This window comes from Anabrus simplex, chromosome X, assembly GCF_040414725.1.
Source record: "Anabrus simplex isolate iqAnaSimp1 chromosome X, ASM4041472v1, whole genome shotgun sequence".
NCBI lineage: Eukaryota > Metazoa > Arthropoda > Insecta > Orthoptera > Tettigoniidae > Anabrus > Anabrus simplex.
In genome coordinates this window covers 216,872,448-216,878,638 of record NC_090279.1, presented here as the reverse complement: position 1 = coordinate 216,878,638, position 6,191 = coordinate 216,872,448, and positions in this window count along the sequence as shown.

Sequence of the window (6,191 nt, the reverse complement as noted above, 5' to 3'; positions counted from 1 at the left end):
ATAACGTACAGGTGAATTTTCTGTAAAGAGTACAACATATCATTTTATAACCTAAAAAAAGATCAGTGTAGTTTGTATGCAAAATACAGAAATGCGCCCCTTGATGCGAAATCATTACTTTAGAATAAGTATGATAAACATCAACAAAAAAAAGTGCATCGTAATACAGCAAAACTTGCTGACAAAAAACTACTTCAGGCCCAAATTTTGTGACTGAGACATTTGATTCGCAGGCGGTACTGCAGAAAAATCTGCGTCTACAACTGTACGGTTTATGAATACAGCTCAGTACACAATTCTGCTTACTGTTTTGCATGGACTGATTTAAATGGCAGAAGGGGTCGTACAGAAATTGGTACCTGTTTTCCTCAATATCTCCATTCCCTTGGAAATGTTACTGAGGTGTCCCTGATTTCTGACACATGTGGAGGGAAGAACAGAAATCAGCACGTTGCAGCTATGATGCTCTGGATTGTGCAAACTACGCCCCTTCAGGTATTTTTTTTTTTTTTGCTATTTGATTTACGTCGCACCGACACAGATAAGTCTTATGGCGGCAATGGTACAGGAAAGGCCTTGGAAGTGGAAGGAAGCGGCCGTGGTCTTAATTAAGGCACAGCCCGTGCATTTGCATGGTGTGAAAGTGGAAAACCACGGGAAACAATCTTCAGGGCTGCCGACAGTGGGGCTCGAACGAACTATCTCCCGATTACTGGATACTGGCCACACTATATCATCGGGTAATAGAACAAAAGTTCTTGGAAATTGGCCTCACTTACATGGAGGTCGATTCTATGCACAGTGCCATAGAAAACGCCCAAAATTTTGTCCCTGTGTTTAGCATGCAGGACTGGCTTGCAATATTTCGAATTGCTCGATCAAAAAGGCTCCGGAATAAGAAGAACGATCCTTACGTTGTGAAGGAATTGATATTTTCTGACTTTATCTGTCGTCAGAAATTAACGAAACAGATAGTCCAAAACAAATGAAAAGATGTTCATGGCGACATAGTGAAATGGCTCAAAGTTAAGTGTTTCAAGTACACGAAAGCAAATCCATGGGTACTACAATATAAGTATGACCATTCTGAAGAATACCGAGCAATTAACATTCATGGAACGGGACGACCACCTACTTGTATAAAGCAACTGCCGAAAGTCTACACACACCAATTTCCAATAAGTTGCGCAAAGAAAAATGATCTCCTTAAGTTATGTCGACGTGGAATCATCCCTGAGGATCTTCATGGTTGGTACAACTCCCTATCAACATGTAACACATCAACCATGGCTAGACTACACTAAAGGCCGTGTCACTGAAATTTGGCAACACTGCACTTCTACTCCTTCGAGTCTTACTTGTAACATATGGGAAGTTAACCTTCAATGATATTTACTCAAATAAAACGTTGCTGGAAGAGAAGTTTTCATTAGATACATATAAAACAAAGTGAAAATTGAAATAAATACGTCAATGTGAATATGAGAATAAACAAACATATGGCTATAACTAGAAAAAAAATACAATCTTATGTCCAACAAAATACATTTCTAACAATGGGAATCATACTTACAACATAATCACTCTAGGGTCATCAGTTTTCTTTTCTTGCCAGAACTCTTAACTATGGCATCAGCATCATTATCATATTTTGTGCAGTTGTTGATCAAAATATTTGCAAAATAGGGCTAAGATAGGCAGAGAAGTTCATATAGAGGTTTTTCACAATATGAGCAGCACTCCCTTGCATCACTTACACTTTGCCTAGCAAGCTGAATCAATACACATTTCTGATTCTTACTCTGAAGGAATGGTACTTCATATTCCTCAGAGATTAAAAACTGCATGATATTATATACCGGTACCCTTGTACACACATTTAAGAGCAATTCTGATGGGACCGATAATCCACCTCTGTTTAATCTATTAAACATGTCATTTTCCACTGTTTCATTTGATATGTTCGAGATATAGTACCTGTAATTAAGTTTACTGGCTAGCTTAAAAGATACATAACCTGAAATGTATATGACAGGAAACATGTTATCAAAGTCTACTTCTATTTCATTTATTGTAACTAGCACACCGGAAAACTCACTGCATATATCTGTTTCGTCAGTTATGTTCAATGAATGCTTAAATATATTTCTTTATATTTTGCAGACTTTAATCCTTGCAACTACTACACTCTTACCTTCTTCTCAGCTTCAAAAACTTGTAAAACAGATACATTATAATTAGCACCACACAACTGTTTAAAAACTAAAACTCTTCTCACGTTTATTGGTTTTAAACTTTCCTGGCAACACATACTCGACTTCAGGTAGATCTAAACAAAAGCTTATCAACTCAATCATGGCACTTGTTTGTATGAGAGCTCTGAAAGTGTCTACTGAAATGGACCATATTGCAAGGTCATATTAAATCATATCCTCAACCAATTCACAAATTCTCTTGGTGAATGGAGAAGCATCCATTTCTCTCCTTCTGCTTCCAATTGACTTGCTCTTAATGTTCATAACTGTCCACCATCTATTAATCAAGTTAAGAAAATTTTCTACTTCAGAATAGCCCCTTGTAGACACTGCTGTAATTGTCTCATTACAAAAAATATTACAAGCAAGAGCCTGGTTATACCTCTGTATGACTGATGGAAACACTGACTTGTAATTAAGTCTAGAGGCACACTTCAGTAACTTGTTGGACTCTAACGTGCACAATTCTCTCAACACTGAAAACTGGACTTTGAAAACTGAACAACCATGACCAACGATAGGATCAAATTTGGGATAAAAGAAGATTTTATCTTCATCAAATAGATTTAACCAATTATTTCGGACAGATTTGAGGAGATAAACAGTATAAAATAAAAAGTAAATAAAAGATTCACACTTTGGGTTGGGTATCTTATAATTTAAACTTCCACCTAGAACAAAAAACATGTTGCGATGTATCCGATTATTATCAGAAATAATGCTAAGCGCAGTAAAGCCGCAATTTTGGACAGTACTTATAGCTTTTTTGTCGAGATAGCTAAGTCATCACCTTTTAAATTTTTTACTGGCACCAGTGCAACAACAGCAGAAACACTCCTAAAAACAGAACTTATCATAAAGGCCTGAATTGTTCTAGCTAACTTACCTGTTTGATTCTGAGCTGGGCCATGCACAACACCTGACTTATACTTGCAATATGAGTTCACATACATTTCATCCAAAAGGAGACTTACATATCGCTGTCTTAGAGAAAGACCACGTGCTATACTCTTAAGAAAACTCCCATTATCTTGATCAGGGGACACATGTAAAGCATTTGCTATGCGTTTGAGATGTCTAGAATGAGGAAGGAACATAATGTTTTGACTGTGAATAGCAGAAAAACAAGAAGAAGATATGTAGTAAATTAGAAATGAAAACTGAAGAAGAAGGCAGGAATATAACTTCTTGGACACACACAGGAGTTAAAACCGATGGCTTAAAAACACTGCTTGTTTCAAGTCTGGGAATTCTTCATCTGAGTGAGATTCAATGAAAGTCTCTTGATCTGACAGCTGGCCTTTGATATGGTTAACCAATTTCTTGCAATACACCTGAGGTTCCAACACATCTGCATGTTATACACAATAATTCTTCTGAATGTCGCTGACTTGTGACCACTTCTCTGAATTTCCCTTTAATATGCGATTTTCCTTACCTACATTTTTCCCTTTCACAAACACTGATAGCTCCAACAACACTGACACTTTTATTGCTACTTCAATTTTTGGTATCTCATTGATTGGTAGAGTGTAAAATACAAATTCATTTTCACTACTTTCTGTCAACCATCTGTTTCCTAAACAGTCAGCAAGGAGGGTTTTACAATCTTTTAAGCTAGAAAATCTACAATATTGTCTAGTTCAACAAGTTTTTTGAAATTCCCCCTCCTCTCTTTTCTGAATTTCTTTATGCTTGTCATCTGGATTTTTTCTTGTGAATTGACTGGGTTTGGTTAAATAATAGGGAAGGTTTGGGAAAATCCTAGGGAAAGCACCAGACTTTAATGTAGGCATATCTTTTTCCTTTTTTCCCTTTCACCATTGTGATTAATGTAAGTCTCAAATATTTCCACATCTTCAGGAGTAAAGTGTTTGGCATAGACTACACTATTTAAATGAAGTAGGGATCCAGTTGTCTCTGGGCATACATTTCAACCACGAAGCTTTTACTGCATCATCCGTAGGAAATATGAACACTGAAATGTATCCTTCTTGATTAGAATCGTACTTGCTGGAGCACGAAAGAACACAGCAATGCCTTGGCATCTGAAATTAAGCCTAGCTTTAGTTGTGATTGTCATACTTGTGCAACGTAAAATAATATAACACGATCGTGCTGCTCCTTTAAACTACTCAATTTTAAAAATACAAACACAGAATGTTTCTAAAAACGACGTGGATTGTCACTCTTAAACATACTGCAACATGACAAACTGATCTTTGCCGTAAATTAATGCCGTTCCAGGATACCAAATAGCGTGTAGGTTAATTTTTTAAACTAGGCCTATAACACATAAAATATCTTCAGTAAACTCTGAATTTAAACAATGCTATCAAGTTAATTCACGCACAACACAAAATATAATAATAATAATAATAATAATAATAATAATAATAATAATAATAATAATAATACACCACGTTAGACTTGTTTACAAATTACGAACACAGAAGCCACATGCTTGACTCCAAGCGACGTTGTCGGATCTCCAATGTCACGGCCTTACTCAAGTCCGGCCATGCATCAACTGATAGAATTTATTCCAGAACCTGCAGTAGAACAAAGCGCAAGTGATGACTCTGAGGATGACTGTTAAAATCCTACGGATGTGCATGTGCATGTAGCTTCCTGAGAACTAAACATGACGTAACGCGCTATCAATTATTATGTTCATAACATTGGGTTAAAATTTACTCCATAGCGGAAATGAATGATGGAGATACAGCCAAATATATGTATAACTAGATAAAGACAAGAAAACCAGGTTTAAAAGAAAAACAGATTTTTAAAACTAATCGAACTTTAAAATGTGTTTATCTCAAAACCATCATTTTGGATTTGGTGCCTCTTCCTTGTATGCCCACGATACGTTCACGCCATAGTCGGGAAGAGGTATTGTGAGTTTCTTAATTGCGGATGTGGAGAAGAAAGAACTTTGCGGTTGATCGGTGGCATTTGGTGTTGAGGTTATTATTATTCGGGGAATAAAATTTGAGCTAGGGCAGTATAGGGGTTCGTAATAATGAAGTTCGATGGACGTTTATCACAACGTAAACATGATAAATTGCAGGAGCTCGTCCATCTCTCGGAGGGTGTTTACTATAATATTCATGCAGAAGCTGTAGCTTCGGTGTTAGTTGGGAACGAGTAAGGGCTAGTTTTTGAGAATATACTTTTTACGAACATTTGGCGACGAATTACAAGGGGATATTCGCCTGTATCCACAAGCATAGCATATACTCCGCACGGCCTTACTTCTAAATTGAAGTTTCGCAAAACAAATGAGCATCGCCTTTCCTCTGTTGCCAGCGCGCTACGCCCGCGAGAACAGCTGATGCAATATGACCGCGGTATACAGCCCTTGTAAAATGTAATACCGTACTCAGAAAAACTAATGAATATGGATTGAAAACAAATTCACAAAAACTACACTTACTAACAACATCTGACACTAATAAGAGAATATATTAATAAGAATAAATGAGAATGAGGAAATAAAACATCACTCACCGCTAATGGCTGGCACAGAAAGGAGGTTATGGCCTACAAAGGGAACAATCCACTGATCTCAGTCACTAGAACCCTCCAACAATATGAAAAACACACTAATTACTGAAGGAAAATGCAAAAGATCGCGAAGCATACCAAATACCATACACGCTGAGCGAGATAGGTTGCCTTGTCTTGATAATTTGATGGGTTTCGCGTGAGATAGGTTAACCACGTGGCGAATGTAAATATTAGAGTTGGCAACTGGGTTTCGAGATCGTGCTCTGCCGATATAAATCGATATGAATGGCAGATTCGGATTGGTTGGATGCCTATGCTTCAGCGCATAATCACCAGACGGAGCCAAAATCTGCCAAAACGTCAATTTAGAAGTAGAGCCGTGCGGAGTATAAGTGGGAAAAATTTGAAGTGCTCCTATACAAA